The 16,715-nt window shown below is 42.2% G+C and overlaps 1 protein-coding gene and 1 pseudogene across 4 annotated transcripts in view; both read left to right on the top strand.

Annotated features, from left to right (window-relative positions):
- CTDSPL (CTD small phosphatase like) overlaps positions 1 to 16,715 on the top strand; it is a 121,129-nt gene that overhangs the window by 25,164 nt on the left and 79,250 nt on the right. The window lies entirely within an intron of this gene.
- Positions 9,045 to 9,337, top strand: LOC308351234 (non-histone chromosomal protein HMG-14-like; annotated as a pseudogene). The gene has a single exon. The product of its transcript is annotated as a non-histone chromosomal protein HMG-14-like (transcript).

Genomic DNA, 16,715 nt, shown 5'->3' with positions numbered 1-16,715 from the left:
GGGTCCCTGACCGGCTCAGTCAGTGGAGCGTGCAACTTTTGATGTCAGGGTTATGAGCTTGAGCCCCACTTTTGGTGTAGAGATGACTTAAAAAAATAAAATCTTAAGAAGAAAAGTACAACAAATGAAAAAAATGGCTCACACCTACATGTATTGTCATCAACATTTAAAACTCTAAACAGTGAATTGGGACGCCTGGGTGGCTCAGTTGGTTAAGCCACTGCCTTCGGCTCAGGTCATGATCCCAGAGTCCTGGGATCGAGTCCCACATCGGGCTCCTTGCTCAGCAGGGAGCCTGCTTCTCTCGCTGCCTCTGCCTGTCTCTCTGCCTGCTTGTGTGTACTCTCTCTCTGACAAATAAATAAATAAAATCTTTAAAAAAAAAAAAAAAACTCTAAACAGTGAATTATAAAAGCTTTTAGAGGGGGAAACAAATTTGTCAAATTTGTCACAAACGAATGAAAATCAGAAAGCTAGCAGAGTTTTTAACATCAGTACTGGAAGCTACAAGACAATGGAACAAAGTCAACAAAAACTTTGAGGGAAATTTTCCATTTAGAATTTTATACTCAGCTGTACTTTCATTCGCATGTGAAGATAGAACAAAGACATTTTCAATCTGCAAGGACTCAAAACTTTGCTTCCTGTGGATCCTTTTCTAGGAAACAACCAGACTAAATACTTCAGCAAAATGAGGAAATAAATAAAAAAGGCAAAAGAAACAGAATCCAGAAGGCAGGGAACCAACACAGGAAAACGGTACAGAGAAGCCCAGTGTGTATAAAATTGACTCAGCTGTTTTGGAATTCACAGATTATCAGACATATCTAGACATATCTGGCCATTTGGAAAATAATATTTTTTGATAATTCAGGCAGGGTGTTCAGGAGAATTTGAATAAAAGTACATAGAAGATTAAACAAATTAAATAAAAAGGAAAATGTTAACTACAAGGAAAAAATGGTACACAGAAAAAAAATCAGAGTAAACTTGGCTTTTCAGTGAAGAGTTCTTTCTCATTATAATGTAAAGGAAAGGGAAATGTGGTAGATGGTGTAAAAGAGCTGAAATCTAAATTATTATAACAAAATTAATAGATGAAGGATAAATAGATAAACCAAGAAATGGCAATATTAACATATTATTTGGTTTTTAAAAAAACTAAAAGCATTGAAAGTGTTTGCCTCAGTGTTTGCCTGGTATTTTTTTAATTCAGTATTTTTCAAAAATTTGATTTAAGGGGCACCTGAGTGGCTCAGTCGTTAAGCGTCTACCTTCAGCTCAGGTCATGATCCCAGGGTCCTGGGATTGAGCCCCACATCAGGCTCCCTGCTTGGTGGGAGGCCTGCTTCTTCTTCTCCCACTCCCCTACATGTGTTTCCTCTCTTGCTGTGTGTCTCTCTGTGTCAAATAAATAAATAAAATCTTAAAAAAAAAAGAAATTTTATTTAAACCATAGGATTTTGTCTGCTCTGATAAAAATGAAAATTACTAAAAAAATAAAAGGTCCAAAGTTTGGCCATCAGTGGGAAATTCAAGCGTGCATCATTCAATAAGCTTTTGTCGGCACAGGCATCACCTGTGTGGTAGATGACAGCACACAAAGTCTTGATTGGATCTAGGCTCTCTGTCTCCAGGTTCCTTGTCACAGGATATCCTTCTTGTCCCCTGGCAGGTGACTAGGCTGTCTCCTGCTCCAGTCATACCAGGTTTCAGGTGAGGTTATAAGACAGAGTAGGGGTGTGTGCCTCTTAACAGGGAGGGAGGGAGGGAGTGGGGAGGAAGGAAGGAAGGAAGGAAGGAGAAAATCCCCTTCATAGATGAATTTAGAAAACAATTTGGCACTTTGCTATTGAGACAGCTTCAGGGAAATTCTATCCAAAATGCATCCAGCTGGATCTGGCATCAGATGACGATTCCACTTTTTTACCCCGTGAAGGCTGTTGGTGTGACTCAGTGTGTCTCAAGGCCAGCCCCGGGGAGTAGAGTTAACTGGTGGGCACACCAGGCTGTCCTGTTTTCACCACTGTCCAGGTTGGAGTTGGGGATTGGTACTAAGGGTTCCAGGCTTGCCCAACCTGGAGATGGCCAACCTGAACCACCTAGAAAACATAGACTGGACCAGATTTCCCTCCCAGGGGTAACCTCTCCAGTATCACCCCTACTCACTGGAGGTGACTTATCATAAATCTGGGACCTATCCCAGTCTATACTAATCCATCTGGGCTCACCGAGTCTCTTAGAATTGGACCACCCAGACCATGGCCATATTTAAGCAGCCATTCAGTTCTCTATACTCTACTCCTGATGACCAACACTTGCTGAAAGAAGTGACTGCACAGGAAAGAGCCTTTCTACTCCTACACACAGGTGTGTGCAGGGCACCAGGCCAGCCACAAGCTAGGACACAGCTGTTTGTGTACATGGGTCTGCAGTAAAGCCCAGACTCTCCTCTCTCGCAGGCTTGGAGTGCAGTTTTACAGTGGAAATGACTATACCACACTCCTAGCTGGGGAGGACCCCTTGCACTTTCAGTTAGCCAAGGTTTAACCTGTACCTGTTTATGGAAGTGTTCTCCTTCTAAAAGAACACCTTTTATTTTTTAGGTAGTGAGCCATTTTTAAAAAATCTTGTTGGTTTATTACGGAAGTAATACATGCTTCTAACAGATTGAAACAATACAGAAGTATGTTAGAAAAGGATTTCCCCATCCTAATCCCATTCATAGGAAAAAGGTATATATGCATGTATATACAACTTTATATAACATAGACATATATATATATACCTGTATACAGCATACATATATATGCACATATCTTTGCAAACAACCACGACTCAACATACATGGTTATTGTTCAACAAAAATGAGATCTAATCTATGCAATGCACCTTTTTTCTGTTGACATATATTATAGACATCTTTTCATATTATATAAATTTACCTCATTCTCAGAAGTATCTTTATAAGGATGCGCCTTCATTTATCTAAGCCCCCTATTGATGGACATTTGGATTCTTCTAGACTTTTGATATTAATATTCTTGATGCGATAACATCCTTAATTCTGAAATCAAACAGCCTTAGTTCAGGTTCCAGATAGTTGATACTTTGTGACCTGTAGCAAGTTATTTAAACTCTGTGCCTCAGTTTCCTGATATGTAATAGGGGAATAAAATTGTCCTCAGAGTGTCCCTATGAAAAAAGTTAAATAAGATAGTATGTAATCTATTTAGCATATTATACTAATGATAGCTAGTGTTTATTGAGTGCTTCCTATCAGCCTGTCACTGGGTAGGTAAACAAATACCACAGTTTCATGCATTAACCTTATAACATGTTTTTTAATATCTGCAGAAGAGAGTCCTACATTATTATTATTGAAATGACATTAGCTATTCCTATGCATCTACTCCTCCAGGTAAATTTTTAAATCAACTTTCCACCTACCTCCCATCAGTATGACAGGTGTTTTTTTTTTTTTTCTTTAATCTAGCTGGAATTTTGAAGGGTGTTTATATTCTTGAAGGTTGCCAGAGTAGGAAGACCCTTGGAGTTGAGTTAAAGAGAACTGGATAGGGCGCCTGGGTGGCTCAGTGGGTTAAGCCGCTGCCTTCAGCTCAGGTCATGGTCTCGGGGTCCCAGGGTCGAGTCCTGCATCGGGCTCTCTGCTCGGCGGGGAGCTTGCTTCCCCCCTCTCTCTCTGCCTACTTGTGATCTCTCTCTCTGTCGGATAAATAAATAAAATCTTAAAAAAAAAAAAATAAAGAGACCTGGATAGTCTCACAGTATCCCTTCCAAAGCCTTGTGACCACGGGCAGTTCATGTAAATGCTCTGAACGGCTGCAGCTTCCCTACCTAGTAACCAGGAGGGATGATCCTTATGGGAGTAGAGGGTGAGGATATTGTAAAAAGCCCTGGAAGAGTACCTGACAATATTTTTTAAATGTGCTTACTTTGGAGGCAAGTGTTTTCACTTTGTCTTCTGGTCCTCTGTCATCAGCACCATTTTCAGTGGCAACTCTAAGATGATCTTCCGTGAAAAGAGTTTGTGTAAGAGCGAGAACTGCATGAATGAGCAGGATGAAGTTGAAGGCCCCCGCTTCCTGTGCAAGGCAAGCTGAACATTTATGATCAGTGAAGATTAGCCAAAGGGGAGGAAAGGGAATTGGGACAAACATAGACTGTTCCGTTGTGCCGGCATGTGCCACCAACCATGGCGGGGACTTCCTGCTGCAGGACACAGCTGACCTTTGGAGACTCACTGTCTGGGTGAGGCTGTCCTTTAGCAGGACAGCACACAGCTGTTGTTTAGATGTCAGAGGCTGGTTAATGACTGTGTTTGGCAGTCAGCTTGGGATGTTAGCAGTTTGGAAAACAGTCTGCTTCTCGGTTGAAGGAAAGCGAGTATGAAGGGAATCTTTGTGTTACTAACAGGTTGTTTGGTAATCCTGCCTTGAACAAAAATGAACACTTAGCAGCAGCTTAAAAAAGTATTAGGAGAACTCATAAAAGTCAGAGCAGATGTGCAGGAGAAGGTCACACTTCCGGAGCTCTCCTGGGAACTATTTCTGGACTAACAAGTCCAACAAACATGTTAATTCAGGTTGAGATTTCTAATGCAAATATTGACTCAATCTCAACCTTTTGCAGTGAATTCTCCAACTTGAATGTGTCCTTTCAGGCTACCTTGGCCTGTTTTCTTTTCTTGCGCCTCATACCTTGCCCACCCTTCATTTTGAACTCTTAGTAGATGAGCTTTTAATAGTTCTGCATTCTGTCTGTAGGTCTGAATAATGTTAAGAGGCGTAAATTGAACTATTCCTCCCTTTCCCAGTGGCATACTTGTGGGAAAGGAGGGAGGAGAAGAGATTGTTGAGACCAGGAAATCTTGGTGGAATGTAAATGATTCCCAGACTTAGATTATGTAGAAATAGCTTCTTACCCACTATTTACCATTTCAGGAAAAACTGAGGACAGGTTGTTTTGTTGATCTTCCCCTGCCCACTTCACATGATTTTTTAAAAAAATTACTGTTCATTTTAAAACACGTGTTTTAAAGTTTCTGTGAATTGGTGTGCAAACTGCTGCATAGCTAACAAACTTGCAGGGTAGAATGGAAAGCTTTAACTGAAAGATATGACCAATATACTATATATTTACTTTATTTCTGAAGAATATTTTCACTGGATATAGAATTCTGGGTTGAGATTTTTTTTTTTTTTTTTTTTTTTTTTTTTTTTTTTTTTTTTTTACCCCAGATGCTGTTTTACCATCTCCTGGCTTCCTTGGTTTCTGATGAGAAGTCAGTGGTCACTGGAATCATTTTTGACTTTTATGGAATTTATCCTTTTTCTCTGGCTGCTTTCAAGATTTTCCTGTCTTTATCTTTGGTTTTATTTATCCTGCTTAGAGTTCATTGAGCTTTTGGAGAATTTTCTGCCATTATTTCTTCAAATATTTTTCTGCACCATTCTTTCTCTCTTCTCCTTCTGAGGCTATGGTTATACCTATGATAGACTGACTGATTTATTCTCTTAATTCCAGTGTAGTTAACATACAGTGTTATATTAGTTTTAGGTGTACAATATAGCAGTTCAACGATTCTATACAACACTTGGTGCTCATCACAAGTGCACTCCTTCATACCCATCACCTACTTCACCCATCTCCCCACCCAACTCCCCTCCTGTAACTATCAGTTTGTAGTTAAGAGTTTGTTTCTTGGTTTATCTCTCTCTTTCTCTTTCTTTGGCTCATTTGTTTTGTTTCTTAAATTCCACATATGAGTGAAATTATATGGTATTTGTCTTTCTCTGACTGACTTATTTCACTTAACATTATATGCTCTTGCTCCATCCATATCATTGCAAAGGGCGAGATTTCGTTCTTTTTTTATGGCTGAATAATACTCCATTGTATATGTGTACCACCTCTTCTATATTCACTCATCTATTGATGGACACTCGAGCTGCTTCTAAAATTTGGCTATTATAAATAATGCTGCAATAAACATAGGGACACATGTATTCCTTTGAATTGGTGTTTTTTTAATTTCTCAGGTAGACACCCAGTAGTATGATTACTGGATTATGGGATAATTCTATTTTTAACCTCCTGAGGTACTTCCATACTGTTTTCTGTAGTGGCTGCACCACTTTGCATTCCCATCAGCAGTGCAAGAGTTTCCTTTTTCTTCACATCTTTGCCAGTAGTTGTTTTCTGTGTTTTTGATTTTAGCCATTCTGACAGGTGTGAAGGACATCTCATTGTAGTTTTGATTTGCATTTTCCTAATGATGAGTGATGTTGAACATCTTTTCATGTGTCTGTCGGCCACTATGATAGACCTTTTGGTATTGTCGTACAGGTCTGATGTTCTGTGTTTTTGTTTTTGTTTTTAATTCAGTCTTTTATTTCTCTCTGTTCTTCAGATTGGGTAATTTCCATTGGTCTGTCTTCAAGATCACTGACACTTTCCAATATCATTTCCATTCGATTCAGTTCACCAGTGATTTTTTTTTTGAAAATTTTGTATATAGTTTTTTTAAAATTATAGAACTTCCATTTGGTTCTCTTTTATAGTCTATTTCTCTGCCAAATTTTCTGTATATTTCATATATTCTTTTATGCCACTGAGCATAATTATAATAGCTGCTTTAAAATCCTTATCGGCTAATTGCAACATCTGGGTTATCTTGGGATTGCTGTTGATTGTCTTTTTTCTTGAGGGTGGGCTGCATTTTCCTATTTCTGTGTATGTTTAATAATTTCAGATTGTATTCTAAACATTGTACTACTACATTATGGAAACTCTGGATTCTATTATATTCTTCTGAAGAGGTTTTGCAGGGTTGAGGGAGGTTATTTTTTATTTTGGTTTTTGTCTTAGCTAGTGATTACCTTGGTTGAACTAAAACCACAAACCTTGGCCATTGGGCTAAGCATCTCAGTTCTTGGCTCAGTTATTTTATCCTTAGCTAGGTTGCTGAGAGTCTGCCCTGTGCATGCATGTCTAGGAGATTTGGACAGAGTTTTTACACAGAATTTGAGGCTTTCTCTTTCTGGCTCTATTCTTTCTGAGATTCCCTCTTCACTTTCCAATGGCTGTGATGGTGCCGAAATCTTTCTCTGAAAGACTGCATGCTTTCTGTTGGAGTTTTAGCCACTCAGCATGGCACTGACCACAGCCTCCAACCAGGCTAAAAGCTATAAAATTGAGAACCCCATCTATGTCTTTTCCTTTCTCCCACATCTCAGCCCTCCTGCAGAATCTCCCTATTTTTTTGTCTTTCTCCAGTGGTTCAGGCAATTGTTTTTATATTTTGTCTGAGTGTACAGCTTTTTCCAGGAGAATTGGTCCAGTAGGAGCTAACTTGCCCATACCAGAGGTGGAACCAAAAGCACACTTTTTAAAGAATATTTGAAGTGCAAACTGCTCCTTCCTATAATTAGTTCAGATTAGCAAATTTGAAAAATATATCTATAAGTAGATGAAGACATGGGACTTGAAAACTTCTAGAGGAAACAGTCATTTTTAGGGTCTTAGTAAACTACTATTAACATAATATGTTAACTACTGTTAACATAACAAATAAGCAACATAGTTCATTATATACTTCAGCATATTAATGAGATACCAGAAGCTTCTTTGTTAAATCTTTTAGTCAAAGTTTCTTTTTCATACTAGCCAACTGAAAGTTGCCAGGCAGCAACTTACATACCAATTCACAGAATTAAAGGGAGAAACAAAAAATTACCCAATCAGAGTTGGAGATTTTCCCACTGTCAGCAACTGATAGATCAGTTACACACACACACACACACACACACACACACACATATCAGTAAAAGGCATAGATGAAGACATAAGCCAGATTGATGTTTGTAGAATACTACATTCAGCAACAGGATGCACGTTCTTTTCAATTGCACATAGCATGTTTACCACTCAGTCAAAATGCTGGACCATAAAACGAGTCTCAATAAAGTTTAAAAATTTGGAATATGTAAAGAATGTAGTATATCCTCTGACTACATTGGAATTAAATTAGAAATCAATAGCAGAAATATATCTTGAGAAACCCCAAATATTTGGAAATTCAGGAACACACTTGTAAATAATCTGTGTTTCAAAGAAGAAATCATAATGGTATTCAAAAATAGTTTTAACTAAATGATAATGAAAATATAACATCAAAATTTATAGGATGCAGCTAAAGCAGTACTTAGAGGAAATTTTAGAGCTTTAAATGTTTGTTTTATAAAACGATTTTTTTAAAAGATTTTATTTATTTATTTACTTACCAGAGAGAGAGGAGGGGCAGAGGGAGAAGGAGAAAGAAAATCCAAAGCAGTCTCTGCTGAGCGCTGAGCTGGCTAGAGGCTCCATCCCATGACCCTGAGATCATGACCTGAACCAAAATCAAGAGTTGGAGGTTTAACCAGGCACCTCAAAAAGAAAAATCTTAAATGCGCTGTACAACAGAAATTTCTGTGGCAATGGAAATGTTCTGTATCTGTGTTCTCAAGTTTGATAGCCACTAATCATATGTGGCTTTAATTTTTAATTAATTTAAATTAATTTAAATTTAGATACCCACATGTGGTCATTGGCTACCATATCAGAAAAGACAGGTCTAAAACTCAATGACTGAAGGTTTCTTCTTCTTCTTCCTTTTTTTTTTTTTTTTTTTTTAAGATTTTACTCATTTATTTGACAGAGATCACAAGTAGGCAGAGAGGCAGGCAGAGAGAGAGAGGGAAGCAGGCTCACCGCTGAGCAGAGAGCCCGATGCGGGACTTGATCCCAGGACCCTGGGACCAGGACTCAAGCCGAAGGCAGAGGCTCCCACCCACTGAGCCAGGTTCCCCTGAAGGTTTCTTCTTAAGAAAGATACCTAAATTAAGTAGTAAGAAGGACATGAAAAAGATAAGAACAGTGGGGAGGAGCAGCAGCAACCAGGCCACCCAGCTTCACAAAGGCTCTGCACACACCTGGCCCCACAGGCACAGGCATCAGGCACTCGCCCACTTCCCACCACGATGCCCAAGAGGAAGGTCCACTCCTGCAAGGGTGCAGCAAAAGAGGAGCCCAAGAGATCGTTGAGGTTGTCAGCTAAACCTGCACCTGCAAGAGTGAAAACGAAGCAAAAAAAGGCAGCAGGAGAGGATAAATCTTCAGACAAAAAGGTGCCTACAGAGGAGAAAAGGGGAGCAAAGGGAAGGGAGGCTGAAGTACCTAACCAAGAAAGAACGACTTACCTGCAGAAAACAGAGAAACTAAAAATGAGGAGAGTCCAGCCCCTGATGAAACAAGAGAGAAAGAAGCCATCTGATTAATATTATATACCTTGTCTTATTAGTGCCCCCTGTCTCCCTTCTTGTACAATCCAGAGAAATATTTTTATCAACTGTTGCATAAATCCAATTTTTTTAGTAGTTCTAGAAACATTTTCAAGAAAGAGAGAATCCCACCTCATCCTATTTTTTTTTTTTTAAGATTTTATTTATTTCTTTGACACGGAGAGAGAGATCACAAGTAGGCAGAGAGGCAGGCAGAGAGAGAGAGAGGAGGAAGCAGGCTCTCCACTGAGCAGAGAGCCCGAGGTGGGGCTCGATCCGAGGATCCTGGGATCATGACCTGAGCCGAAGGCAGAGGCTTTAACCCACTGAGCCACCCAGGTGCCCCTCGTTTTTTTTTTTTTTTAAGTAGGCTCCATCCATGCCCAGTGTAGAGCCCAACACAGGGCTTGACCTCTGACCCTGAGATCAAGACCTGAGCTGAAATCAAGAGTTGGACACTTAACTGCCACCCAGGCACCCCTCTAGCATTTCTTATAAAATTAAATATATCCTTACTTGACTCAGCAATTCTCTCACAGTTATTTACACAAGAGAAATTGAAATATATGTTGACAACACTTATAAAGCCTATGTGTCCCCATTACTAGGAAAATGAATACAGAAACAATAGGATATAATGGAATGCTACTTAGCAATATCAAGGAAAAAATTACTAATACATGCAACATGTATGAAACTAAGGAACTGAGTGAAAGAAGCTTTCCACAAAAAGGAGTATTTAGTATTTGATTCCATTTCTGTCAAATTCTAGAATAGGCAAAACTAATCTTTGGTGGAGGGAAAAATCAAAACAGTGGTTCCTTACAGTAAAATAGGGATTTTTTAACTCAGGTGTATATATTTATGTAAACTCAGTGTATATACATTTAAGATTTGGGCACTTCATTGAATATAAATTTTACCTCAAGAGAAAAATAATGACTGCAGTGCAGTGAATTGAGCCTTTATTGAGTCTGCCTTTATGGACAAGAAAAATGTACTATGAACACATTTGTTCTGAGTTTCTTAAGCACTGCTAATAAGCAAAGGACCACGGAATAATTAACTAATTAATTAATATGAATCAAGCATTTTCCCTGTCTTCTGGAAACTTGCAATCTGATGAAGGATATAAAACAAACATACCAGTAATAGAGTACAGAATATGATACATTCTCGATTAGCAATAGGGACAAGCTGGTGTGGTTTTCAGGGGAATGAGCATATTTAGGTTGGAGGAACCACAGTGGCTGCATGAAGGAGGGGATATATTGAATACCAATGGACAGAAGGCCTCAGCAGGGGAGATGGTATCCTAGGTGCAGAAGGGAACCTGTGCAGGTGTTGGGAGAGTGTGGAATAAAGGTAGAAAGGTGAGACCAGGGCCCTGAAAACCAGGTTTGGATTTTATTCAGTAGATAGGTGGGAGACATTGTGTCTTTGCACAAGGCCAGGAGACAGATGCTTTAACATAAATGTTACTTAGTAGTACCTAGGAACACTGGAAGCCCAGATGGGATCCCTGACTCCCTCCTCACCGTAAGGCTTTGTTCCAGTCATGTGCTCCCTCGGAGGGGTGCCCAGGCCCCAGCTTCGATTTGAAGAAATTAGATTAGAGGATCTCCATGGCCCTTCCAGTTCCAACAGTCTGTGATCTTGTGGCCGCTTGAAAAAGTTGTTGCTCAAACAGAGTAAATATTTCCTCTTGCAATATTATTGTACGCTGTGAGCCAGTTCTTTCTTCATCAAGTCTGGATTGTACTGTTAGATATATTACAAATCCTGTATTCAAGTGTCAGAGCTCTAAGCTGTTGCTGGGTGATAATGCTGCTTTTTACAGAGTTTTAACATTTCAAGCTGTTGAACTTTCACATTCTGAAAAAATCACTGATGTCGTGATGTTAAGCCAGATGAGGGTTATAGGGGAAAACTTAAAACACTTCATGGGAATCTGGGAGTTCTGCATCTGTTACGAATGAGTCTGAATAATCTGAACTTGAAATGAGACTCCTCACAGAATGCTTACAGCATTCTGGTAACTCCTGAGTGCAAGGAAATGGAATCTTAAAACTGTGTGGAACAACACAATTTCTTTGGATGAAAAGAGTATCTTTTACCACGTGAGTTTTTATTAATGGTTTTATTATTATATCTGATGTCTTCTACTCTTTGGTCCCAAAGAGCAGAGTCCCCCAAAATATATATTGAACCATTGGATGCGTGATGAAAAATTAACTTTCCATCTCTAAGTATCCCGGTCCAGGTGGACGCCTGCTGTGTCAAGTGTGAAGGAAAGATAATGGAGATACTCTTTCTTCCAGACCACTGGGTCCAAGAGTTTGATGTGGGGAAAGAAAGGATAGGCTGAGAAAGTTGTGTGGTGTGGGAACACAGACTCCTCGGGAAGAAAAAGAGAAAGAAAGGTAGCCCAGAGCACTTCCATAATAAATTTGCCACGGCTGTGGTGGTTTGCTGGCTGGCTTAGCCCCAGTTCCAAAGACTCAAGCTTGATGCTTACAGAGAACGGAGCTGCAGAGACAACGTATCTCTTAGCATCCATTCACTTTTCATCTTAATAGGGAGAGAAACCAAATCCTGACCTCATCAGAGCACCAGACCACCTCTCTCCAGGTGTCTCAGATATCTATGCTCTGTGAACTTGGCAGAGATGGTCTTTTACAGGGAGGGTCTTCTCTCAGAGATCCCCATTGAGAGGGGTCTCAGATCAGAGCTGCTTCAAAGGAGTAAGGGATGTGCCTCTAGACCCAGGCCCCAATTAAGGGGGGGTGGTGTTTTTCTTTTGCTGGGAAATGAGGAGTGCCACATCAGAGACTCTCTTCCATTTTAAAAGTATTTCACTGAAATATCTGCTTTCTGGCTGTTGGCAAATAGCATGTTTTGAAGCCAGATATCCTGTCCAAATAGTAATAACAATGTCACAACTCCAGTCACTAATATGCTTTCCCCTTTCTTCAATTTATTTATAACAATTTTTCTTGTGGTTATAAAAGAAACTGCAGAAATCATAGAAAACATACAAAATGTAGAGACAAAAAAGTCATGCATAATACCACAACTTAAAGGCGCTAATTGTTGCTAGCTTTTTTATTACTCTCCTTGCCTTTTGAATTTCTCTTACATATGTGCATGTATAATATCATAAGGGGATTATGGGAAGTATAGCACATGGATAGCCTAATATGTCAGCTATTTTTCACATGAGAGTTTTTCTCAAATTATAAAAACCCTTAGAGAATATCATATTTAATGACTATAGAATATTCAATCTCTTCTGTGGACATAGCATCACTTTTTAAAATAGTACCTCGCAGATGCAACGTGGGGGGTTTGGGGGGCAGGAAAAGAATAAATGAAACAAGATGGGATCGGGAGGGAGACAAACCATAAGAGACTCAATCTCACAAAACAAACTGAGGGTTGCTGGAGGGAGGGGGCTAGGGAGAGGGTGGTGGGGTTATGGACATTGGGGAAGGTAGGTGCTATGGTGAGTGCTGTGAAGTGTGTAAACCTGGCGTTTCACAGACCTGCACCCCTGGGGCTAATAATACATTATATGTTAATAAAAAAAAAGTACCTCGCTCTTAGACTTTTAGATTGTTTCCAATGTTCTGTTGTAAAAGCAACAATATCCTTGGTTGCAGGAGATACACTTCTGTGTCTGGGGAAGGAAGAGAAATGCTTAAGTTTGCCAGGGTGCCTGATACCCCTAACTGAGCCTTGTCAAGGCCTTTGTCTGACTTTCTGGGGATGCTGGGTCCAGACTGAAGGAACAGAGTGGGAGTCTTCCAATCCACTGACGATGGCAGGAGCCACTCTGTATGTGTGCTGCCCTTCCCAGGGGACAGGCAGGCTCTGGGAATGAAAGTCCGTCTCAGGGGACAACCCACCTATTCCCAGTAGCCCCAGTGGGCCCAAGGACCTAACCCTTTCTCACTCTCTTTTCCTCAGAAAGAATACCTTTTAATGGGTTCCCAGTTGGCTGTGGTTATAGATACTAAAACAGAGGAGCTTGAAATGGCTTGGAGCCTACTTGGCCTAATAATAATAACAACAATAACAGTAGCTAATATTTATTGGGCATCTGCTATGATGTGTCAAGTGCTTTACATACAGCATCTTATTGAATTTGCAGACCCTTTGTTCTGAGAGCAAGAAGTAGTGCTGCGCCCTGGAAAACAAGCAAGATAGGCTCTGAGAATATACAGAGTGTTTGGAGCCCAGTCCCGCCATTTACCAGCAGCTCTATGACTTGGCAGGGGTATCAGTCAGGTATGCATTTAGCTGCAAAACTCAGAAAACCCAACCAAGAGTGGCTTAAATAAGTAAGTAGTAGGGTGCCTGGGTGGCTCAGTGGGTTAAGCCTCTGCCTTTGGCTCAGGTCATGATCTCAGCATCCTGGGATCGAACCCCGCACCAGGCTCTCTGCTGGGCGGGGAGCCTGCTTCCTCCTCTCTCTCTGCCTACCTCTCTGCCTACTTATGATCTTTCTCTGTGTCAAATAAATAAATAAAATCTTTAGAAAAAAAAAAAAGTAAGTAGTTATTTCTCAGGCACAGTGAGAATTCTGAAAGGAGCCAGGCAAGGGCTCACACAGTGTCGTCAGGGACTCAGTCTCTTACCTTCCTACCTGTGCTGTCCCTGGCACGTGGCTTTCCCGCCTCATGGTGGCAGATGGCTGCTGCATCTGAAGCAGGAAGAAGAAGTAGGGCAGAAAGCAGGGCCAATCGCTCCATCAGGAAGGCAGAAGCTTTTTCCTAAATGCTCGCTTATGTCTGATTGGCCAGAAGTCTGTTATGTGGCCACTTAGGTGTAAGCAGCTCTTTGGGAGAAGTTTCAGCTGCACGCACTGCCGTCCCTAAAGAGATCAGTGCTCTGTTGGAAAGGGAGGCAGGGGGATGTTTGATGGGTGAACTGGCATCAGTGGCTGTATCAGCAAGTCATTTAATATCTTGGAAGCTCAGTTGTTCCTCTGGTAATAATTCCTTCCTATTTTAGTCAGGCCTTTTCAGCCTCTAGGTGGTGTGTCCAGTTTGTCAGCATATGGGAGCTCCTTGGGACAAGGGGGACACTCAGGCCTGGGTCCCAGCCACATACACCCCATTCACCCAGGGCCTCTGTACTTCCCAGCAGGCCCCTTAACACCTCATCACTCAGGATGTACCAGGAACTCTAAGTACCCACTGTCAGGCCGTCACTTTAGAACTGGGCTTCCAGGGTTCCTTACCTTGGGGATTCTCCCAGGCATGCAAAGGTGGGCTCTTTGCTACATTTTTCTCTTGCTTCTACTGCCCTCTCTACTGTCTCACCCCAGCTTCTGTCCTTGCTGCCATGATGTCTTAGGTCAAACAGTCATCACTCATGAGGAGTATCACAGGCAGAGTCTTACACCAGGCCACCCCAGTGGTCCCCAGTCACCCTTTAGCCATAGGACACACTGTGGCTTCTTTTCTCAACAGAGACCTGTGGCTGTGGCAGGTGCTAATGGATCCCAGTCCCCACACAGATATATTATATCAGAGTCTCAGGCACATGGCTCTGAACAACTGTAGAGGCAGGGGCAGCATGCACCTTGAAATGCACAGGAGTTTTGTTCCAGGAAACTCTGTTCCCCTGAAGTCGAGTAACAGGGAGGTACAGGCCCAGCTGGCCTCTCTGGGCCCTGAGAGTCAAATGCCAGAGCCAGGCAAAGATGGCTGGCTTGGTTAAGACCGTGAGACAGGGGCACCTGGGTGGCTCAGTGGGATAAGCCTCTGCCTTCGGCTCAGGTCATGATCTCAGGGTCCTGGGATCGAGCCCCGCATGGGGCTCTCTGCTCAGCAAGGAGCTTGCTTCCCCCTGACCCGCTCTGTGCCTGCCTCTCTGCCCAGTTGTGATCTCTGTCTGTCGAATAAGTAAATTAAAAAAAAAAAAATATATATATATATATATATGAAACTTAAAAAAAAAAAAAAAAAGACTGTGAGACAGGGTAGGTTGGGGGTTGCAGGCGTGATTCCTGTGTACCTGGCCGTTGGAGAGCCATGCACCAACCTGGGCCACGGGCTTACTGATGGCAGGGCAGAGAGGAGAATGTGGGTTCTCTGAGGAGAGGGAGGAAAGGTCTTGGGAAAAGGCTATTACTGGTCAGATTGCTGGCATTCCTGAGGAGGACCTTGTTTGAAAAGCAGGCTGCTGTTAGCTGCACCCTCTGTCCCAAGCCGCCCAGAGGTGAGAGGCAGTTATCAGGACAAATGAGGGAATGTGTGTGCACATACTTTGAAATGGTGACTCACTCCAGAGGCCTCCTCGTTGGTGTTATTACAGCTGCTGCTGCTGCCGCAAAAACAGCTTTGAACCCTGAGGTGTAAGGCTGCCTAGAGGTAGGGGCAGGGAGTAGGGGGTGGGGGGACTTGCAGGGCAGCCTGAGACGTGAGAGCCTGCGGTCAGTGATGGTCAGTGATCAGGGAAGGGGCCCACAGGATGGATGAATAAGGCTCTGTCTCCTCTGTAGTGGCTGTAGGGTATTTGTGTGATTTCTGGTGCAGATAGAGAGCAGATCTGGGCCTGAGGGTCAAATGCCAGAGCCAGGCAAGGATGCCCTTGTTGGTGCAAGGCTGTCCAGGCGAACAGTCAGCAGAGGGTGTGGCACACCTCCACCAGATCCTGTCCCTGTGGGCCATGCAACGGCTTCATAGCAAACTGGGCACAAGTTCGGAGTCTCTTGGGACAGAAATCCCATTGTCCCTTTTCTCTTGTTCACCCTGCATCCCTCTCAAAGCTGCGGCGGGTCAGGGTGCTGCCACTGCTGGACAGAGTTCCTGCCAAGTCCATGCAGTCGTTTCCGGCTGGTGCCAGGTTTGCCAGCCAGCTTCCCACAGCCACTGCCGCTGGGCGACTGGTTCGTAGAAGCGGCACATGCGTAAGCTGTAACAGTGTCAGCGGAAAGTAATTGGGTGGCCCTCCCTCCCTCACCAGATCCCTACCACATATTCACTGGCCCGGGACTTCTCCTTCAGCTTGTCCAGGGCAAGAGAGCTGTACAGCAAATCTCCTGAGCATGAACAGTTCTGTGGAATAAAGTTGGCTCTGTGGGCTGGCTGCCTGTCAGACGGCCAGCCAAATGGCCCTCTGCTAAAACTCTGAACTTGATTATGTGACATTTTTGTTTGAATCAGAGAGGAAAGCTGGATTGCTGAGCAGAGCCAAGCTGGTCATGGCTCTTATTTCAGCTGTTTAGCACTAATTCCCTTTGGGGGAGAGTCCTCACTGGGTCCCTTTTTAGACACCCAGGAGAAGAAAGAGGCACACGCTCTCAAGCTTTAGAGGCCACTCCAGCGGGTGGAAAATTCAGGGTACTCATCTCACCTACAC

The sequence above is a fragment of the Martes martes genome, assembly GCF_963455335.1.
Source record: "Martes martes genome assembly, chromosome: 1".
In the NCBI taxonomy this organism is placed as follows: domain Eukaryota; kingdom Metazoa; phylum Chordata; class Mammalia; order Carnivora; family Mustelidae; genus Martes; species Martes martes.
This window is presented reverse-complemented; position numbering and strand designations above follow the sequence as displayed.